General features: G+C 42.8%; 1 long non-coding RNA gene across 1 annotated transcript in view; it reads right to left on the bottom strand.

Annotated features, from left to right (window-relative positions):
* LOC141096322 (uncharacterized) overlaps positions 1–23,705 on the bottom strand; it is a 72,508-nt gene that overhangs the window by 16,040 nt on the left and 32,763 nt on the right. Inside the window, exon 2 of the long non-coding RNA XR_012233658.1 lies at positions 23,254–23,305. This is a non-coding gene — a long non-coding RNA (uncharacterized lncRNA). The remainder of the gene's footprint in view (positions 1–23,253; positions 23,306–23,705) is intronic.

Below are 23,705 nucleotides of genomic sequence, written 5' to 3'. Positions count from 1 at the left end.
CTGCTAATAATATGGTGAGATGACAGGAATTTCATATTCCATGCAGAGGCCTGCTTTTTATTATTGGATCACTCCAGATGTGTTTCTGCATTAGATAATTCCATTTTAAGCAATTTTGTAATATATTTGTATTACTTGTGTCATGGTGAGTCTTTGTATTAGGCTGGGGTCTCACTTACAACTGCAATGCGAGAAACTCGCGCGAGTCTCTCACATCAATACCGGGCACTGCCGCCGATGGTTCGGACCAGAGTGTGCGGCTGCATAGAAATACATGCAGCTGCACACTTCAGTCCCGAGTGCCAGCAGCAGTGCCGGTTGTTGATACAAGAGACTCGCGTAAGTTGCTCGCATCACACTCGCAAGTGTGACCCCAGCCTTAAACTATTTAAAGCCATTGTCCAAGAAAATGAAAAACTGTTCAGACGAACCATGTAACATAACACTGTGTTATCAAGGTTTTGTCCCTCAAACAATTTTGAGTGTTCCTGATAGATTTTTTTCATGCTGATTTCAGAAATAACTTCAGATTTTTCCTATCACATAAGGTTTTTGAGAAATGATATGAAACATTATAATATTCTGTTATATTTCTAAAAACTCCTATATGAACATTTTCTGAACCAGTATATTCTGAATTTTCCATTGAAGTAACATAAATCGCTGATCTACACATATGCATGCACTTATCATGCGAATTCCGTGCAGGTGCAGTGAATCATTCGGCTGACCGTGTACGGAGCACACCACATCTTCAGGACAGGGGAGGAATCAAAAGACAATACTGACATACTTAGAGAATGGCTCAATGGATCACAACCTTCAATGCCGTTCGCTGTCCCAATGATATGGAGAGAGCAGAGAGATCATGTAACAGATGGCTACTTCTGCCTTACAAATGTAACAGCATATTCAGCAAAGAACAAGGAATCAATAGAATACCCTAATCTTCATTCAGCCATAAGACCGGTGTCACACGATGAAAGTCTTCATGTTCCAAAGCCAACCAAATTATGGACAATGGAGGATGACGAAGATGAACTAGCAATGTCAGTGGAAAATGAAACTGCTGCACACCCAGACTTTGAGCCTTCTACATCTAATCCACATCAGCTCAGTCAAGCTGATCTGAGTTACTTAGTCAGAGATTTGAAATTGTCAAAGAGGCAGGCAGAATTATTGGGATCAAGGCTACAAGAACGGAATCTCTTATTACCAGGAAGACGAGTTTCTGTTTTTCGCTGTCGTCAAGAAGACCTTAATCAATTTTTCAACCATGTCAACAGTTTAAAATTTTGTAACGACGTCTTGGGGTTGTTTGGTGCTCTTGGATGCGAACATGACCTGAACAAATGGCGATTGTTCATTGACTCATCAGTTTTAAGTCTGAAGGCTGTTTTACTACACAACGGAAATATCTATCCTTCTATACCTATTTTTATTGGCCCACAGATCAGAGATATGATGAATGACAGTAGCTTTGATGGTCTTTTGCAAGGTGCTGAACAAGTGGCATGGAGAACCTTTAAAGATGTGACCTTCAACTTCCTTGGCAACAGCAGGGCACCGAATTTTGAATTACTTGTGGACAACGTGCTCATGGCATATCATGTGATGAAATGCAATATGTCACTAAAAATGCATTTTCTACATTCTCATCTGGACTTTTTTCCAGCTAATCTTGGTGCTGTTAGCGATGAACACGGTGAAAGATTTCACCAAGACGTTGCGCTGATGGAGAAAAGGTACCAGGGAAAGTGGAGTACGTCAATGTTGGCTGACTATTGCTGGAATCATATTCAAGAAGCATCTGACATGGATTATAAATTAAAGTAGTCTACAAAACACTTTTGAACAATTGCTTTTGCTACTGACATCGATGCATTTGTATGTAGTGTCTTGGACATCATAATGTAGACTATAAACTGTTGTTTATTAACCCCTTACTGCCAACTGATGGAATAGTACATCAGCTGATAGTATCCCCCGCCTTGAGGTGGGCTTCGACGGTGAGCCCACCTCAAAGCCCCGACATGTCAGCTGTTTTTAACATTAGTGTTACAAGGTGTCAGGCATGAATGGGGAGCAGGTGTGTCAAATTTGGTGTTATCACTCTCGCACTCTCTCATACTGGTTATTGGAAATTCAACATGGCAACTTATGGCAAAGAACCCTCTGATGATCTTAAAAAAAAGAATTGTTGCTGCACATAAAGATGGCCTAGGCTATAAGAAGATTGTCAACACCCTGAACTTGAGCTGTAGCACAGTGACCAAGACCATACTGCTGTTTCACAAGAGAGGTTCCACTCCAAACTGGCATTGCAATGATTGACCAAAGAAGTTGAGCGCATGTGTTCAGCATCATATCCGGAGGTTGTCTTTTCAGAATAGACGTATGAGTTCTCCCAGCATTGCTACAGAGGTCATAGGTGTGGGGAAGCAGCCTGTCAGTGTGCAGATAATATGCAGCACACTGCATCAAGTTGGTCTGCATGGCTGTCATCCCAGTTCTTCTAAAGATGATGCAGAAGAAAGCCTAAAACAGTTTGCTGAAGACAAGCAGACTAAGGACATGGATTACTGGAACAATGTACTGTGGTCTGATGAGACCAAGATAAACTTATTTTAGTTCAGATGGTGTCAAGTGTGTGTGACTGCAATCAGGTGAGGAGTTCAAAGACAAGAGTATCTTGCCTACAGTCAAGCATGGTGGTGGGAGTTTTATAGTTTGGGGCTGCATGAGTGCTGCCAGCTGTGAGGAGCTACAGTTCATTGAGGGAACTATGAATGTCAACATGTAGTGTGACATACTAAAGCAGAGCATGATCCTCTCCATTCGGAAAGTGGGAGCATTAAAACATGATAACGACCCAAAATACACCTTCAAGATGATTACTGCCTTGCTAAAGAAATTGAGGGTAAAGGTGCTGGACTGCCCAAGCATGTTTCCAAACCTAAACCCTATTGAGCATCTGGGGAGCATCCTCAAACGGAAGGAGGAGAAGAGCAAGGTCTCGTGATCTCGTCATGGAGTAGTGGAAGTGGATTCCAGTGGCAATCTGTGAGGCTCTAGTGAACTCCATGCCCAAGAGAGTTAAGGCAGTGCTTGAAAATAATGGTGGCCACATAAAATATTCACACTTCAAGCAAATTTACAAATATGTGAGGGGGTGTACTCACTTTTGTGAGATACTGTATGTGTAATTATAGAATGTTTGACTGCTATAAGCTCTTTTGGGCAGGAACAAGGGATGATCAAAGCAAAACCTAGTAGATTTGATATAGGACATGAAGAATAAATATAATTACATTGGACAATTTACTTTAAATTGAATTTTTATTTCTTATAAGAATGTCAGTAAACCCTCTGAGGCACAATGATGCACTCAACTGAGACAGAACTGCTCACCTGTTTGATGCAATAGTTCACATATAAAATCAAATGTGTCAAACTTGTCGTCCATTGCCCTTCAGAATTTGACAAAGTGTATAATGTGATATCTAAAGTTTGGATATTGCATTATCTACTTTGTCAAATTATTTGCTAGACGTAAAGACTTATCACTAAAGCATATCTTAAATGAATTTGTCAGCAGAATTTCTCCCCAAAACTAATTATATCCACATGTAGCTCTTTCAAAGACAAATCCAGTAATAGTTCATTCCTTCGCTTTTGAGAAATCACCATTGGATTTGATATGCAATTGATGCTTGAGTGCTTTTCGCATATTGCAGCCCTTCCTAAGTGAATGTCACTATATGGCTCTATTACGCACCCAGAGATTTATCCTCCTGCTTGTTTGAAAGCTCCTTTGTGCTGGGACGTCAAGATAACAAGCGAACAGTCAAGCAGGAGGAGGCTGGACTGGGCGGATAATAGATCAGGAGTGACAAAGGCTTAGGAAGGGCTTCCACATGCCAATAGCACTTAAAGGGGTTGTCCACTACTTTAAATTAACCCCCCAATGTATCCCCCTGGGGCGCCTAATTAATTTTGTAAATACCTTATGTTGCCTATACTGCCTGTGAGCGGCGCTATCCATGGATACTCACAGGCAGCATGTGACCCAGCACTGACGTCACAACAAATGAGGCGTGACTCAGCGCTGGGTCCCCGCGGTGGCTGCTGGATTGTAGATGGGGTTACCCCCCGAGTCACACCCAGCATCCACCGCACACTTTCTCAATGAATGGGCGCGCGGTGGATGCCGGGTGTGATGCGGGGGGGGATAACCCCGTCCACAGCCTGGCAGCCAGTGCAGAGGGAGGAAGAGGGACCCCCGGTTGCTGCCAGCACTTGACGGGACATCAGCGGAAGCAAGAGGCGGCTGCCGGGTCACGTGCTGTCTGTGAGCAACCAGTGATAGCGCCACTCACAGGCAGTATAGGCAACATTAGGTATTTACAAAATTCATTAGGGGCCCCGGGGGATACATTGGGGGGTTCATTTAAAGTAGTGGACAACCCCTTTAAGCCTCGTTTGTGTATCCATTCTCAAGAACATAAGAACAGACTGGCTGGGTAAAGGTTTTTCTGGACTTGTCTTTGAAAGAGATACATGTGCAAAAAAAATAGTTTAATGGGTGAATTACTACTGACAGGAACTCTTTAACCCCTTTAGCCTCAAGGCTGTTTGCACCTTCATGATCAGGCCAAATTTTACAATTCTGACCACTGTCACTCTATGTCAGTGTTCCCCAACTCCAGTCCTCAAGAGCCACCAACAGGTCAGATTTCCTTAGTATCGCCCAGGTGGTGGAATTATTGCCTGTGCAGGTGAGCAGATCTCACCCATGCATTATAAGGGAAATCCTAAAAACATGACCTGCTGGTGGTTCTTGAGGACAGGGGTTGGGGAACACTGCTCTCTATGTGGTAATATCTCCGGAGCGCTTCAATGGGTCCCACTGAGAGTGGTAATAATTTCTTCAATGTGACTTGCGTTTATTAGTGAAAAAAGCTGAATTTTTTATACCCATAAATCAGAGAGGTATGTCACACAAAATAGTTAATAAATATTTCCCACATGTCTACTTTACATCAGTACAATTTTTTAAATATAATTTTTTTTGTTAGGAAGTTATAATGGTCAAATTTGACCAGCGATTTCTAATTTTTTAAGCAAACCATTTTTTTAGTGACCACCTCACATTTGAAATGATTTTGAGTGGTCTATATGACAGAAAATACCCAAAAGTGACACTATTCTAAAAACTGCACCCCTAAAGGTACTCAAAACCACATTCGAGAAGTTTATATACGATTCAGGTGCTTCACAGGAATTTTTATAATGTGAAAGGAAAAAATTAACATTCAACTTTTTTCACAAAAATTTTATTATAGACCTGAATATTTTTATTTTCACAAGGGTAACAGGGGAAAATGGACCCCGAAATTTGTTGTTCAATTTCTCCTGAGCATGCCAATACCCCATATGACGGGGAAAACCACTGTTTGCGCACATGGCAGGGCTCGGAAGGGATGGAGTGCCATTTGACTTTTTGAATGCAAAATTTGCTGGAATAATTGGTGGACACCATGTCACGTTTGGAGAGCCCCTGATGTGCCTAAACACTGGAAACCCCCCACAAATGACACCATTTTGGATACTAGACCCCTCAGGGAACTTACCTAGATGTGTGGTGAGCACCTTGGTGGATTGAGTTGAAGCTTTTATTGAGAACATTCTACATAATGTTTGGAATCACATTTATCCTGTGCTCTACGCTGAGCATTTATTTTGTGATTTCCATCTAAATCTCCGAGTGACATGAAATGAAACCCCTGAAGGATCCATTCACTATAATGAAGCACCGATATCCCTTTTTTAAGAAGTGCAGAAAACTGTGGTGGGCTGCGTTTTTATGCACACCTAAAATTCTATATACACTAATCCATGACTAACAATCCATGGATCCCACAGTTTATCAAATTTAGATATAGCACTTCTTTTTAGATAAACACTCTTCTCCATACTTAGCCAAATACGGTAATTTTGTTTATAAATTCTGATACTGAAGGCGCCTGATCAGACATCCAGTTCTGGGCTATTCGTTTACTTGCCATATATAACATGCGTGACACTGCTATCTTGCCATATTTATCAATATTCAAATCATATATATATTCCAGTATGCATACAAAGGGTGAAAATTCTACACTGACTGAATAAACTCTATTAATAATTGCAAATACTCCTTTCCAGGAGGACATCAGTTTGGGACAAGTCCACATCATATGGATCTTGTCTGCTGAGTGAATTTTGCATCCAGCACAAATAGGACTTGACCAACAGCCAATGTAATTTAGGTGTCCTATACAAATGGTACAGCACATATATTTGGGATAATATATGGGATTCGTTTAGGGACAATTGTGGAACTCTTTCCAAAATTTCAAGCCAATGGCTTTCTTCGATAGGACCTATCACACCCTCCCATTTTTCCCTTGAATGCATAGGGTATTTATTAGAATGTAATCCAGCATAATATTATAAAGAATTGAAATCAACCCACAGGAACTATGTGAGTTGGCTATTGTCATGATCCAGGGTGGATCTGACAGATTAAATGCACAAGTAACCTTTTTTTTCCCTGTGAGCTGTTTTGCTCAGGGTTGGTTTTGTCCCCCGGTGGCCAGTATGGTCATTTCACTTTTGCTTAGAGATAGTTTTGCCCCGGTGGCCAGTATGGTCATTGCACTGGTGTTTTTAGAGATAGCTTGCCCCCGGTGGTGTTTAGAGTAATTGCACGGGAATCACTAACAGGTGTGTTTGCTCTATAAAGGTGTGTCAGTAGTGCTCACTGACGTTGGTGATATTATTATTATTATTATTATTATTGGTCTTTTCCTACCAGCCTCGGTGAAGGAGGGAGCTGGAAGAGAGTCCAGGGCAGCTCAGTCAGAGTCCTGGAGTGGCAGTTGTGGTGTCAGCAAGGAGTTCGTGTAAATCATGGTGGAGTGGCAGCTATGGTGTCAGTAAAGAATTCCTGCAAAGCTTGGTGGAGTGGCAGCTATGGTGTAGAGCTGCACTCAGTTTGCTGGACTCTGTTACTGAGAGCTGCACTCAGTTTGCTGGACTCGGTTGCTGGACTCTGTTGCTCCAAGGCGGCACTCAGTGCTGGATGCTGTTGCTGTAAAGCTGCACCCAGGTGTTGGACATGGTGGAGGAAGATGCACTCAGGTGTTGGTCTCTGTTGCCAGGAGCAAGTGCATCAGAGCAAAGCTAAGTGTTTCAATGTTTGTCACTTTTCCTCATGTTGGTGTTAGTGCAGCGGTGGGGCCAGTGCCTGCGCCACCCAGCTCCCTAGCAAGGGATAGGTGTAGGGTGTGTCAGGGCTACAGGTTCCTGAGCGGCGCCCGATGCGGAACCGGCATAGGGAACATTAGGAGCGTTAGAGACATTAACTCAGGGGAGTGCAGGAGGTCTCCACGTCCCCCGTTCCCTATTGCAGGGCCCTCCATTGTAAATGTTTCCCTATCCCCTTTGTCTGGTTGTATTAATTACCGGCCTGTGGGCCGCGTCACACTGGACAATTACACATGCCGCGTCCTGTTGTTTCAGTTACCGGCCTGCTGGCCGTGTCACACAGGATGGGGCACGTGACATTATCACCAACCATACATTTTTTTCTGGTGAGCCTCGGGCCATGTTCAGACCTGTGAGCATTTGCTGCTGGGCCTCACTGAGGTGAGTGAGGAGCTGCATGGTGTGTAAGCAGTTCCAGCAGCAGTAATCAGGGTCTGGGGCCTTCCCTCTGACTCAACTAGAAAACCAGACTGCGGCTGGCAATGGAGCCCCCTAGAGTCGCTGCTGGGGAGCGGGACTTGCTCATACTGGCGGACACACCCACACAGGTGGGTGGAGTTGGTGTCCCCATGGTGCTGTCTGGGGTTCCCCGAGGTGAAGGGGTGCGTCCCGGTAGTGAGCAGACTGGTGTTATAGTCCGTGGGGCTTACGCCAAATCTTCCATACCACCGAAGAAGCCGGGTCGTGTGGAGGAAGGCGACCAGGGAGTGTATTTTTCCTCCATATTCCAGGCCCCTTCCCCTCCAGTGTGAGCAGCAGGTGTGCTGTGGGGAAGTAGGAGCAAATCTCAACCCTCGCCATTAGCCAACCCTGGAGGCGCAGACCTCGTGGTGGAGACGGTTGGGGGGTGGTGTACCCCTTGGTGGAGTGCGGGGGTGTGAGTGTGGTGACACAGGGTGACGCCTCTGTTGTCGATCCCAGAGATTTCACCGACTATTGACAAACGAATGTGTGGCAATAAACGTTCAGGTCCGGACCTGTGTGTGAACGAGTGTGTATGGGTCCCACCAAAAAATATCTAGTGGAAGTGTGTTTTGGAGTCTTACCAGCTCATATCAAACATACACATACATAACTCGTTCCCCAGGTCGGCGCTTTGGAGATATGTGGTGCCTCCAGAACATACATTGCCTATACCAGTGGTGCGTTTGTCAATAACCTGAAGTGTCAGGTAGTGGTTGGGGTGAACTCTGGATCTGGGCGTCCCCGTTGTAGGTGGTTCCCTGATGAGGAGTGGTCTTGAGGGTCCAGCGGCCCCTCATTAAGGGGAGGGTACTGTAATGATCCAGGGTGGATCTGACAGATTAAATGCACAAGTAACCTTTTTTTTTTCCTGTGAGCTGTTTTGCTCAGGGTTGGTTTTGTCCCCCGGTGGCCAGTATGGTCAATGCACTTGTGCTTAGAGATAGTTTTGCCCTGGTGGCCAGTATGGTCATTGCACTGGTGTTTTTAGAGATAGTTTGCCCCCGGTGGTGTTTAGAGTAATTGCACGGGAATCACTAACAGGTGTGTTTGCTCTATAAAGGTGTGTCAGTAGTGCTCACTGACGTTGGTGATATTATTATTATTATTATTATTGGTCTTTTCCTACCAGCCTCTGTGAAGGAGGTAGCTGGAAGAGAGTCCAGGGCAGCTCAGTCAGAGTCCTGGAGTGGCAGTTATGGTGTCAGCGAGGAGTTCGTGTAAAGCATGGTGGAGTGGCAGCTATGGTGTCAGTGAAGAATTCCTGCAAAGCTTGGTGGAGTGGCAGCTATGGTGTAGAGCTGCACTCAGTTTGCTGGACTCTGTTACTGAGAGCTGCACTCAGTTTGCTGGACTCGGTTGCTGGACAGCTGCACTCAGGTGCTGGACTCTGTTGCTCCAAGGCGGCACTCAGTGCTGGACGCTGTTGCTGTAAAGCTGCACCCAGGTGTTGGACATGGTGGAGGAAGATGCACTCAGGTGTTGGTCTCTGTTGCCAGGAGCAAGTGCATCAGAGCAAAGCTAAGCGTTTCCCTGTTTGTCACTTTTCCTCATGTTGGTGTTAGTGCAGCGGTGGGGCCAGTGCCTGCGCAAGAGCTCCCTAGCCAGGGATAGGTGTAGGGTGTGCCAGGGCTACAGGTTCCTGAGCGGCGCCCGGTGCGGAACCGGCATAGGGAACGTTAGGAGCATTAGGGACACTGACTAAGGGGAGTGCAGGAGGTCTCCACGTCCCCCGTTCTCTATTGCAGGGCCCTCCGTTGTAAATGTTTCCCTATCCCCTTCGTCTGGTTGTATTAGTTACCGGCCTGCGGGTCGCTTCACACTGGACAATTACACGTGCCGCGTCCTGTTGTTTCAGTTACCGGCCTTCAGGCCGTGTCACACAGGATGGGGCACGTGACAGCTACCCTCTGTATTATTATGTTTTGAAGCACACCAGTATCTAGAGTGAGACCCTCTGCCTGATATGCATGTCGCAGTTGGAGGTACTTATAAAATTCAGAGTGGGGTAGTACAAATTCATTTTGCAGTTGTGAAAATTCCTTAATCGAATTGCCCACTAGGACACGGTTGAATCTGTTCAGTCTCTTTGAACTCCAAGTTTTAAACCCTACTAATTGGTGCAGATTTGAGAGCCATGGGGTCTCCCAAAACAATATAAATTGTGAAAATCAGCATAAACCTTGTAATTTTTTCACCATCCACCAAAGTTTGCGAATTAGTAGTACAGTTGGAATTTTACCTGCAGGAGTCTTAAACTTGTGCACCTCCAATGCATGATAAAGCTTATTTGACTAAAGACGGTGCTGGAGTAAGAGACGCTCAGCCCCTCCACCACCAGGATCATCCCATCCGCGATAAGTTGGAGTTGAGCTGCCATATAATAAACCCATTTGTTTGGGACTGCAAGGCCACCCATTGGTTTATTTCTTTGCGGTATTTCAAGCTTAATTTGCAGGGCTTGCCTTTCCCATATTAAATCACTAACATCACGATTAACCTTGAAAAAATACCTCTGGGTTAACCAGACTGGGGAATTGTGTAGGACATACAATAACTGAGGCATCCAGATCATCTTGACAAGGTTAGCATGACCCACTACTGATAGTGGAAATCTGGACAAGGCCTCTAATTTACTTTTAACCACTCGCAGTCATTCACTCTAGACTGTTAATGCTTAAGTACTTAAGTTCAGATATCTCCTTTATCACAGCAACTTCATTAAAACTAGATGAGGAGGAGCTTCTGGCGGCAATGACCGGGAAGGCGGCACCCTATATGTCCTTTCTACAGCAAAGAAATAGGGAAGACATGTACTCTGTCCCAAACAGTGAGCACTACCAGTTCTCAAAATGCTCAGTAGGATTATTGCGCTCAGTTTTTTCAGGGATCCTGAGTACCCTTATGTTATTCCGCATAAGTCTGTTCTCCAAATCATCCATCTTAGGCCTCTTTCACACTTCAGTTTTTTGCATCAGTTATAATCCGCCAAAAAGGCGGACAAGCGGATCCGTTGTCAACTGATGTGAACGGATGGCACAGGATCCGTTTTGAGACGGATCCTGAAAATGACGAAATTTAAAGGAATCGCTGGCTAGGAAGGAGAGAGAGAGAGAGAGAGAATGAGAATGAGAATTTTTTTTTTGTCCGGCACCCAGAAAGAATTTCGGGTTAAATCAGTGTCTGGAGGATCCGCCACAGAAAAAAACGTTACAAGCTCCATTTTGAAATCTTTGAGGATGGTGACGGACAGCAACTTTTGGCGGATCCTCAAAAAAAACGGATGCAACGGACAGCAATCCGTCACAATCCGCCATTAATGCAAGTCAATGGGGAAAAAAACGGATCCTCAAAAAAAATTGAGGATCCGTTTTTTTTCAAAACCTGGCGGATTGTGACTGATTGTAAAAAACGGAAGTGTGAAACAGGCCTTAGGCCTGTTTCACACTTCCGTTTTTGTGTCCGCCAAACGGATCCGTTTCCGTTTTTTTGACGGAAACTGATGCAAACGGATCCGTTTTTAAAAAACGGATCCGTTTTTTTGACGGATCCGCGGTAACCACTAATGGAAGTCTATGGGACAAAAAAAACGGATCCTGCAAAAAATGGCGGATCCGTTTTTTTACGGAAACCAACGGATTTTGACGGATTTGAAAAAACGGAAGTGTGAAACAGGCCTAAGACAACAAAGACAGAATCTGTTGCTCATGTCTGTGGCTGTCCCAAGCAGCTTGAGGCTGTTTATCCTCCAGGTCACTAATTCTCCCCTCCGCTGCTGTTGTACAGTCTTTTACTTTTAATAGCCCTTGTCTCATGTAGGAAAGTTCCTCTTTACTCTCCCCCATCTGACTGATAAGTGAGGATAGAGCAGAGCCATACTGTGCTGCAGCCATAAACACATCCTTAATTGTAGACTCAGCTGTGTGCTGATCTGGGTTGTGATGAAAGGAGGTGTGGACACTGCTCCTGCACTGAGTGCTGGCTGTCAGCTGTCAGAATCAGGTAGGTAGAAACAAATTGTGGGCACTACTGAAATATATACATGGGATCACTTGCCACACACTTAAAATGCACAAAATTGAGAAGAGGAAAAGAAGTGTGTAGACAAGGTAAGGATCAACCAAAAATGAAATTTATTGAAATTCAAAATAACAAGAGAGACAAAAACACATTTAAAACAAAAAAGGAAAAAAAAGGCTAACAGTAAATAACAACTGGAAGGCCATATAAGGACCCGCCAAACTCCTCCACTATGGTCACGGGGGTGTGCTGAAATATTGCACACAGAAAAAAGTCTTAGAAATTGGCTGTTTAAAGAAAGTAACAGTATATATAATACAGTTTATAAACCATAGACTTAACCATAAAAACAAAGTGCAAAAATTCTTAACCATTGGTCCCCTCAAATAAAAATAATTCCTGTTGGAAAGTAGGAGAAGCAGAGGCAAATATGAAGGTACCCCGAAGGTAAGGGATATGAAAACACAAATGGAAGGACACAAAAATTTGGATAAAGGTTGCCCGGTCACATCATGGTGTGTGGAGGAACCGTGAGGCTTTTTCTCACTGTGCGAGTGGTAATCTCACTGTGGTTACCGCAGTTCAGGGGCCCAGCTGGGAACGCAGCCTCTGTGACTGGCGGTAACCTCAATTACGTCACTTCTAGTCACAGGCTGCGCCTGCAGCAGCTCATTCTCCCAGTGGTTCTCAGTCTGGACGGTTGCATCTTGGCACCATCCAGGTTGAAAACTGTTTATCCCCAGACATGGATTACGGTGTGGGACAGAACGACGGACGGAGGTCAAGTGAGGGATATGGTTGGTTTTTATTTTAGTTTTATTACAGGAGACGATTTCTTAAATGGAATCGGTGATGATGCAAGTATGGATTAATTTAGAATCATTAAAGGAGTCTGTTACAGGAAAGATATATATCTTTGTATCATGTTAGCCAGTAGATAGAAAAATATTTAGAATTGAGAGTCCTCAGTGGTTGATACCTTTTAATGGCTAACTGAAAAGATGGTAACAAATTGCAATCTTTTGAGACTACTCAGGTTTCTTCATCAGGCATAGTCATGAAGAGACCTGAGTAGTCTGGAAAGCTTCCTATTAGTTACCATCTTTTCAGTTAGCCATTAAAAGGTATCAACCACTGAGGATTCTCAATTCTAAATATTTTTCTAAAGGAGTCTGTCATTTTTTCAATTAAAGGACTTTTTTCTGGCTGCGTGTTTATTTACAATATAACTATAGGGTTTTTCCATCTCTACTAAGGATTACTGCCTTGAGTTTTGGCACTGGGTTTTTGGCACTGACTCACATGAAAAGTGAAAAGACCAGGCCCTTCACCATCAGTTACGTACTTGACTATCTGACCAAATCAAGGACATGTTAGCTCAGTTATCGTCTCCGCACTCCCTTGACACTACCATGTCTTTGGCAATACATCTCAATAGGCGGTTATGTGAACGCAAACAGGAAAGCACTGCTGACTGTGCATCTCTTCCAAACCTTGTGTACTTTTTACCCTTATCGTAGAGCCCATGTAGATCAGTATGAGATCCTTTCATCAAGAACAAGGGGCAAAGTGACAAAAACTTAATCTTGATAACTGTGGAGAGTCTGGATGTCAGAGGCATGCCTACCCAAGACAACCAACATTATTGCCTAGGTAGGTACAAGGATAGCCACCTAGGTGTGCAGGTATTTCTCTATGATTCTGCTAAATTATTGCACCCTGTGAGTTTATATTGTCTTGAAAAATGTGTGTGGCTTTTGTTGACGCCAAAGTGGCAAAACATCTTGGTTTACGAGTGCTAAAATGTTTCACTATGAAAGTCATTGCTATTGATTAAACACTTCTCACCCAGGATGTGGTAAAGTATGTGACTAAGGAGCTTTCCCTGCTTGTTGGTACCCTACATTTTAAATCTATGTCATTTTTTGTTTTGGAAAACCTATCTATGGTTGAGGTCTTGGGCATGCCTTGGTTAATTTAGCATAACTTGATCATTAACTGGCAGCAGGGTGATATTGTACGCTGGAGCCTTTAGTGCAGGAATGTCAAACTCATATACACAGAGGGTCAAAATTAGTTTGGACAAACATTTTCATATGGAAACAAAATTAAAGGGGTTGCCCCACAAAGTACAGTGTAATTAATAGAGCTTACAATAAAATATTGGAATAATATAATAGATTATGTAAGAGCAGTAAAAAGCATATGGTTCCATGGCCTAATTTAAATATGTAATAACAAAGAATAAAAAAACTTTTAATAATACAGGTAAAGTATGATGCCAACAAAAGTGCCCCCCAAACACACTATTCTCCCAGACTGAATTCCTCCACAGTATCCTCCACATGCACGGTACGATAACCCCTCCCCTTCAACCACCCCGACAAAGTATAGTGATCCCATCACAGCATGATTCTCCAAATGTAATCCCCCACACAGCATAATAGAACCCACATAGTCCTCCATACAGTATAATGGGCCTCAAATAGTCCTCCATTCAGTATAAAGACCCCACATAGTCCTCCATATATTAAAAAGGGTCTTGTATTCCCTTCCATACAGTATAATGGCCACACATAGTGCGCCACAGAGTATAATGGGCCCATATAGTTCTTCATACAGAATGGGCCCCACATTATTTCTTTTTTTAAATACCCACCTATCGTCAATCCCACACTGCTCAGGTCTCTGCAGCACATTTCCTGATCCTCTGCACTGCTGAGCATAGTGGGCACATTGTAGAGATATCATTGCACCAGTTGCACTGAGAAGTCAGACGCAGAGGGAGAATGATGGTGTATGGAGCATTAGCGGACGATCCCTCCTTCATCATTGCTTTCAATTGCATCGACACTCAAGATGCCGATACAGTTGAAATTGCGATGACCTGCATTGTGAGCCTAATATATTCACTTTATGGGCATGATTTGGTCCGTGGGCCAGAGTTTGATATGTGTGGCATAGTGTCAGCAGAAATGCATGTTTTTATCTGTGAATTTGTCTAAAGCCATATCCAGTGGTTTACCTGCAATATTTTGAAATTTTGCTGATGTATTTTCTGTGACCGAATCTGAAAAATGTACTCCCACATAGAAATTATGATTGTTCTTGTACCTAACTCCTCTCTCCCCAACGCTGAAGTATGTAATCTTTCTGTTATAGAATGTCAGGCCATAAAATATTAGATATCAGACAGTCTGCAAAAAGGACCAAGTTTCTTTTTTGTTGGTAAAAAAAACATGGTGGTCTCAGATCATGTATTGACTATTGGGAACTTAACAAAATCTCTTTAACCCCTTCCTGACATGAGACGTACTATCCCGTCCATGGGACCCGGGACCCTATGCCCATGGACGGGATAGTACGTCTAGCGCGATCAGCGGCGCCCACGTGGTGAGCGCCGCTGATCGCGGCCAGGTGTCAGCTGATTATCACAGCTGACACCCGGCACAATGTGTCAGGGGCGGTCACGGACCGCCCCCGACACGTTAACCCCTTGCACACCGCGATCAAACATGATCGCGGTGTACCGGGGGTTAAAGGGAAGCATCGGCAGGGAGGGGGCTCCCTCCGTGCTTCCCTGAGCCCCCCACGGCAGCGCAATGTGCAGCGCTGCTGCGGGGGGCTCCTTTCCTCCAGGCCCCCGAATCCAAGATGGCGACGGGGGCCTTCGGGGGCCTGAGGAAGCTGGCTTCCTCAGTGCCTGCAAAGCGCAGGCATGAGGAAGCCTTCTGCAGTGCCTGTGTCAGATCGCTGATCTGTCACAGTGATCTGTGATGTGACAGATCAGCGATCTGTCACAGGACAGTGATGTCCCACCTGGGACTATTTAATAAAGTAAAAAAAAAAATAAAAAAAAGTGTTAAAATAATTAAAAAAAATCGCCAAATAAATTAGAAAAAAAAAAAATATTCCCCCAATAAATCCATTTTTTGGAAATAATAAAAAAAAAAACAATAAAAGTACACATATTAGGTATCGCCACGTCCGTAATGACCCGCCCTATAAAACTGTCCCATTAGTTAACCTCTTTAGCGAACCCCTTAAAAAATAAAAATAAAAAACGAAGCAAAAAATAATGATTTATTATCATACCACCAAACAAAAAGTGTAATAACGCGCGATCAAAAAGACGCATATAAATATCCATGGTACCGCTGAAAACGTCTCCTTGTCCCGCAAAAAACGAGCTGCCACACAGCATCATCAGCAAAAAAATAAAAAAGTTATAGCTCGCAGAATAAAGCGATGCAAAAATAATTATTTTTTATATAAAATAGTTTTCATTGCATAAAACCGACAAAAACATAAAAAAATGACATAAATGAGGTATCGCTGTAACCGTACTGACCCGAAGAATAAAACCGCTTTATCAATTTTACCGCACGCAGAACGGTGTAAACGCACCCCCCCAAAAGAAATTCATGAAACGCTGGTTTTTGTTCATTCTGTGTCCCAAAAATAGGAATAAAAAGCGATCAAAAAATGTCACGTGCCCGAAAATGGTACCAATAAAAACGTCAACTCGTCCCGCAAAAAATAAGACCTCACATGACTCGGTGCGTCAAAATACGGAAAAATTATCGCTCTCAATATGTGGTGATGCAAAAACTATTTTTACAATAAAAAGCGTCTTTAAGCGTGCGACAGCTGGCAAATATAAAAACCGCCATAAATAGTAAATCAAACCCCCCGTTATCACCCCCTTAGTTAGGGAAAAATAATAAAATTTAAAAAAAAGTATTTATCTCCATTTTCCCGTTAGGGTTAGGGTTAGGGCTAGGGTTAGGGCTAGGGTTAGGGCTAGGGTTAGGGTTAGGGCTAGGGTTAGGGCTAGGGTTAGGGCTAGGGTTAGGGCTTAGATTAGGGTTAGGGGTGTGTTGGGGTTAGGGTTGGAGTTATAATTGGGGGGTTTCCACTGTTTGGGCACATCAGGGGCTCTCCAAATGCAACATGGCGTCTGATCTCAATTCCAGCCAATTCTGAGTTAAAAAAGTCAAATGGTGCTCCTTCCCTTCCAAGCTCTGCCATGCGCCCAAACAGTGTTTTACCCCACATGTAGAGTATCAACCTACTCAGGACAAATTGCAAAACAATTTTTGGGGTCCAATTTCTCCTGTTACCCTTAGGAAAATAAAAAATTGGGGGCAAAAATATCATTTTTGTGGAAAAAAATGATTTTTTTATTTTCACGTCCGAGTGTTATAAACTTCTGTGAAGCACTTGGGGGTTCAAAGTGCTCACCACACATCTAGATAAGTTCCGTGGGGGGTCTAGTGTCCAAAATGGGGTCACTTGTGGGGAGTTTCAATAGTTTAGGTACATCAGGGGCTCTCCAAACGCACATGACACCCGCAGACCATTCCATCAAAGTCTGCATTCCAAAACGTCACTGCTTCCCTTCCGAGCCCCGACGTGTGTCCATACAGTAGTTTTCTCCCACATATGGGGTGTCAGCGTACTCAGGCCAAATTGGACAACAACTTTTGGCGGTCCAATTTCTCCTGTTACCCTTGGGAAAATGAAAATTGGGGACTAATTGATCATGTTTCTGGAAAAAATACGATTTTTTTATTTTCATGCCCTGGCATTATAAACTTCTGTGAAGCTCTTGGGGGTTCAAAGTGCTCACCTCACATCTAGATAAGTTCCTTAGTGGGTCTAGTTTTCAAAATGGGGTCACTTGTGGGGGGTTTCCACTGTTTAGGTACATTAGGGGCTCTCCAAAGGCAACATGACACCCGCAGACCATTCCATCAAAGTCTGCATTCCAAAACGTCACTACTTCCCTTCCGAGCCCCGACGTGTGCCCATACAGTAGTTTTCTCCCACATATGGGGTATCAGCATACTCAGGACAATTTGGACAACAACTTTTGGGGTCCAATTTCTCCTGGTACCCTTGGGAAAATAAAAAAATGGTGACTAAAAGATCATGTTTGTGGAAAAAATGCGAATTTTTTATTTTCACGCCTGGGCATTATAAACTTCTGTGAAGCACTGGGGGGGTCAAAGTGCTCACCACACATCTAGATAAGTTCCTTAGGGGGTCTAGTTTCCAAAATGGTGTCATTTGTGGGGGGTTTCCACTGTTTTGGTACATCAGGAGTTTTCCAAACACGACATGGTGTCCGATCTCAATTCCAGCCAAAAACGTCAAATGGCGCTGCTTCCCTTCCGAGCTCTGCCATGCGCTCAAATAGTGGTTTACCCCCACATGTGGGGTATCAGCGTACTCAGGACAAATTGCACAATAACTTTTACAGTCCTGTTACCCTTGGAAAAATAAGAATTGAGGGTGAAAAGATCATTTTTGTGGAAAAAATATGATTTTTTAATTGTATGGCTTTATGTTATAAACTTCTGTGAAGCCCATGGGGGTTCAAAGTTCTCACCACACATCTAGATAAGTTCCTTAGGGGGTCTAGTTTCCAAAATGGTGTCATTTGTGGGGGGTTTCCACTGTTTTGGTACATCAGGAGTTTTCCAAACGCGACATGGTGTCCAATCTCAATTCCAGCCAAAAACGTCAAATGACGCTGCTTCCCTTCCGAGCTCTGCCATGCGCCCAAATAGTGGTTTACCCCCACATGTGGGGTATCAGCGTACTCAGGACAAATTGCACAATAACTTTTAGGGTCCTGTTACCCTTGGAAAAATAAGAATTGAGGGTGAAAAGATCATTTTTGTGGAAAAAATATGATTTTTTAATTGTATGGCTTTATGTTATAAACTTCTGTGAAGCCCATGGGGGTTCAAAGTTCTCACCACACATCTAGATAAGTTCCTTAGGGGGTCTAGTTTCCAAAATGGTGTCATTTGTGGGGGGTTTCCACTGTTTTGGTACATCAGGGGTTTTCCAAACGCGACATGGTGTCCAATCTCAATTCCAGCCAAAAACGTCAAATGGCGCTGCTTCCCTTCCGAGCTCTGCCATGCGCCCAAATAGTGGTTTACCCCCACATGTGGGGTATCAGCGTACTCAGGACAAATTGCACAATAACTTTTAGGGTCCTGTTACCCTTGGGAAAATAAAAATTGGGGTGAAAAGATCATTTTTGTGGAAAAAATATGATTTTTTAATTGTACCGCTGTACGTTATAAACTTCTGTAAAGCCCTTGTGGGTTCAAAGTTCTCACCACATATCTAGATAAGTTCCTTGGGGGGTCTAGTTTCCAAAATGGGGTCACTTGTAGGGGGTTTCCACTGTTTAGGTACATCAGGGACTCTCCAAACGTGACATGGCGTCCAATCTGAATTCCAGCCAATTTTGCATTGAAAAAGTCAAACGGCGCTCCTTCCATTCTGAGCTCTGCCATGCACCGAAAGAGTGGTTCCCCCCCACATATCAGGTATCTGCGTACTCAGGACAAATTGCACAATAACTTTTGCAGTCCAATTTCTCCTGTTACCCTTGGTAAAATAAAAAAAATTGAACCTGAAGTATTTTTTTTATGAAAAAAAGTTAGATGTTCATTTTTTTTAAATATTCAAAAAAATTCCTGTGACGCAACCTAAAGGGTTAATAAACTTCTTGAATGTGGTTTTGAGCACTTTAAGGGGTGCAGTTTTTAGAATGGTGTCACTTTTGGGTATTTTCTATCATATAGACCCCTCAAAGTGGCTTCAAATGTGATGTGGTCCTAAAAATAAAATGGTGTTGTAAAAATGAGAAATCGCTGGTCAACTTTTAACCCTTATAACTTCCTAACAAAAAAAAAATTTTGGTTCCAAAATTGTGCTGATGTAAAGTAAACATGTGGGAAATGTTAGTTATCAAGTTTTTTGTGTGCCGTATCTCTGTGATTTAAGGGCATAAAAATTCAAAGTTGGAAAATTGCAAAATTTTCAAAATTTTCGCCAAATTTCCGTTTTTCTCACAAATAAACGCAAGTTATTTGAATGAAATTTTACCACTAACATGAAGTACAATATGTCACGAGAAAACAATGTCAGAATCACCGGGATCCATGGAAGCGTTCCAGAGTTATGACCTCATAAAGGTACAGTGGTCAGAATCGTAAAAATTGGCCCGGTCATGAACGTGCAAACCACCCTTGGGGGTGAAGGGGTTAAAGAATCAGTATCCTCTGCCACTCATTCCCGATCTGGATAACCAGCATTTTGTAGCAGAGTGTATCTTTTGAGAATCCACTGGTACAGAGGAGAACTACACTGAGCAAGTTATCTTGAGTAACCATCATTTACTTCTTAAGGGTAAACATGAGATAAGAATTCAAAAGCACACAGCTGTGCTGCTGGCATAATACACTCAAAAGCGAAAGTAAAAGCCAACAACAACAAGAGAGCTTCCCTCCCCACAATACAGCAAACATATAACTTCACACTATCGCCATCTGCTGTCAGGCTAGTGTAAAGTCCTCCCTTCACTTATAATAAGTCCTGATCTGTTGCATATGCCAACACATTTGTAGCCCGCTGGTTCACCAAGCTTGGTCTCCAAGGGGCGCATAACTGAATCGGTATAAGAGAAGTAGACGAATGGAAGACAGCGTTTAACACACCTAATGGTCACTATAAATATCGTGATATCTTTTGTTCTAAATAATGCGTCAGCTGTTTTTCAAAATTTTATTACTGACATATTCAGAGATTTAAGTGGTCAATTATGGTTGTCTTTCTGGATGTCATCTTTTTTAATTTACCTTATTTAAATTACACATCCAAGATGTACAAGCTGTACTTCAAAGAAAAAAAAGGAGAGAAGCCAGCGCTGCTTGTGGTCAGAACGCAATACATAAAGTGCATATGCACATATTAATTTCAAGCTGTATTCAAAATGAGATATTTGGCAAAAAATTGATCAATCATTTGAGCCACCCCACCGCGCCAAGGCAATCTCATGTGGGGCAGTCCTACTCTACGTTTTTTATATTCGCTGTGCCATTGCGGCCTCCTAAATGCATTAAAAGCAAGACCATGTTGAATGTAATCTGTACCTGAAACATTTCTGAATCACTCCCATGGAGCCAGAAAGAGCAAGTGCAGACAAAGGCCAACCAAGTCTGGATATAGACATCTCAGGTTTAACCTCCACACCTGCCTGACCAGCAAACACAGAGGAACGGCAATACAGGTCCAGATACAGGTGCATAATTAAATAGAGCTTGGGGCAGGGTAGGGCTGCTGTGTGTGCACAGCAGCCTAGATCAATCACAGTGAACACAGAAAAAACGGCGAACATAACCCAGCGCTCACGGCAATAGTGGCGGTCAACCACAAACCAACATCAAGTAAAAAAAAGGAGAGAAGCCAGCGCTGCTTGTGGTCAGAACGCAATACATAAAGTGCATATGCACATATCAATTTCTAGCTGTATTCAAAATGAGATATTTGCCAAAAAATTGATCAATCATTTGAGCCGCCCCGCCGCGCCGAGGCAATCTCATGTGGGGCAGTCCTACTCTACTTTTTTTATATTCACTGTGCCATTGCGGCCTCCTAAATGCATTAAAAGCAAGACCATATTGAATGCAATCTGTACCTGAAACATTTCTGAATAACTCCCATGGAGCCAGAAAGAGCAAGTGCAGATAAAGGCCAACCAGGTCTGGATATAGACATCTCAGGTTTAACCTCCACACCTGCCTGACCAGCAAACACAGATGAAGGGTGATACCGGTCCAGATACAGGTGCTTAATTAAATAGAGCTTGGGGCAGGGCAGGGCTGCTGTGTGTGCACAGCAGCCTAGATCAATCACAGTGAACACAGAAAAAACGGCGAACATAACCCAGCGCGCACGGCAATAGTGGCGGTCAACCACAAACCAACATCAAGTAAAAAAAGGAGAGAAGCCAGTGCTGCTTGTGGTCAGAATGCAATATATAAAGTGCATATGCACATATTAATTTCTATCTGTATTCAAAATGAGATATTTGGCAAAAAATTGATCAATCATTTGAGCCACCCCGCCACGCCAAGGCAATCTCATGTGGGGCAGTCCTACTCTACGTTTTTAATATTTGCTGTGCCATTGAACCTCCTAAATGCATTAAAAGCAAGACCATATTGAATGATCAATTTTTTGCCAAATATCTCATTTTGAATACAACTAGAAATTAATATGTGCATATGCACTTTATGTATTGCGTTCTGACCACAAGCAGTGCTGGCTTCTCTCCTTTTTTTTACTTGATGTTGGTTTGTGGTTGACCGCCACTATTACCGTGAGCGCTGGGTTATGTTCGCCGTTTTTTCTGTGTTCACGGTGATTGATCTAGGCTGCTGTGCACACACAGCAGCCCTACCCTGCCCCAAGCTCTATTTAATTATGCACCTGTATCTGGACCTGTATCGACGTTCCTCTGTGTTTGCTGGTCAGGCAGGTGTGGAGGTTAAACCTGAGATGTCTATATCCAGACCTGGTTGGCCTTTATCTGCACTTGCTCTTTCTGGCTCCATGGGAGTGATTCAGAAATGTTTCAGGTACAGATTGCATTCAATATGGTCTTGCTTTTAATGCATTTAGGAGGCCGCAATGGCACAGCGAATATAAAAAACGTAGAGTAGGACTGCCCCACATGAGATTGCCTTGGCGCGGCGGGGTGGCTTAAATGATTGATCAATTTTTTGCCAAATATCTCATTTTGAATACAGCTAGAAATTAATATGTGCATATGAACTTTATGTATTGCGTTCTAACCACAAGCAGCGCTGGCTTCTCTCCTTTTTTTACTTGATGCATTTCAAAGACTCAGACAATTTATTATTTGCTAAACAAAAAATGTGTTTTCCTGGTTGAAGAAGTACATTTTCTGGAGTATAGCTTGTCCACTAAAGGTTTCCAAATGGACCCTTTAAAAGTGTAAGCTATTAGGGAGTGGGGGCAGCCCAAATCTCTGAAGACCTTGCAGTATTTTCTTAGGTTTGCCTACTACTACCATAAATTTATTAAAATGTTTCCAAGATTGTAAAACCACTTAAGAAAGGGGCAGAAGTTGTGGTTAATTAGAAACTGAGGCAGTCCGTGTTCTCACAAAATTAAGGGAACATTTCTCACGTGACCCTCTGTTGCTTCAGCCTGATGTAGAGCACCCTTATATAGCTAGAAGGATGGTACACTATCTCTCACTCAACTTCTTCCATGCACTTTTTAACAAAAATTTTCATCTACCGAGAACAGTTATTACATTTATCACAGAGAACAAAAATCTGACTTATTTAGAATAAGCTAAAAGACTCATCCCTAGATAAGCTACATGGGTATTGTTCTGTTCTAAATATATTTCTATGGTACCTTGGTACTAAAAACATACAAGCTGATGCACTTTCCCGAAGTTTCTGTCTGTTGAAGTTTGAGGACTAAGAACAATTTCATATTCTTACTGAAAGTATAGTTGTGTGTTTTATTTCTTTAGATCTGACCAAAGAGATCTATAGAACTCAAGATCTAGCCCCGGACAATAACTCCACCCAAAGATTGTTTGTTCCTACTCACCCCTTTCTTCTTGATTTCCGATGAGTTCCACAATCTGGGTTCAGTTACATTCCTGAAAATAAGAGATGGCAGTTACTACACATAATTCACCTCCCAACTACATAGAATCTTATCAGCAGCCACTGTCATCTCCTTCTTCACTTAATACTGATTTTATCCATGAATTGAGAATTTTAAAGACTTATGATCAATCATGACAGAGAAAGAAGCAGATTTCTATGATTAGATATTTTTCAAAGTTTCTTATTGTCACTTGTACTATTGATTTATGAAATAAAAATTAAAAATGGTGGTTACTCTTTAAGTGCAGCGTAAACAGGCAAACGTATAAGAATCTTCCAAATCATAGGGATCATCTCCCTATATGAACTAAGTAAACATCTAAAAACATGTATCCAAAAACAGGGTTAACTAAAATAAAAAAAGAACCCTCATTTTATGCCAAAGGTAAT

Source organism: Dendrobates tinctorius, unplaced genomic scaffold (assembly GCF_039654945.1).
Source record: "Dendrobates tinctorius isolate UK_male_01 unplaced genomic scaffold, ASM3965494v1 ptg000073l, whole genome shotgun sequence".
Classification (NCBI taxonomy): domain Eukaryota; kingdom Metazoa; phylum Chordata; class Amphibia; order Anura; family Dendrobatidae; genus Dendrobates; species Dendrobates tinctorius.
Note: the sequence above shows the minus strand (reverse complement) of the source record. Positions and strands in the feature narration are given on the sequence as shown.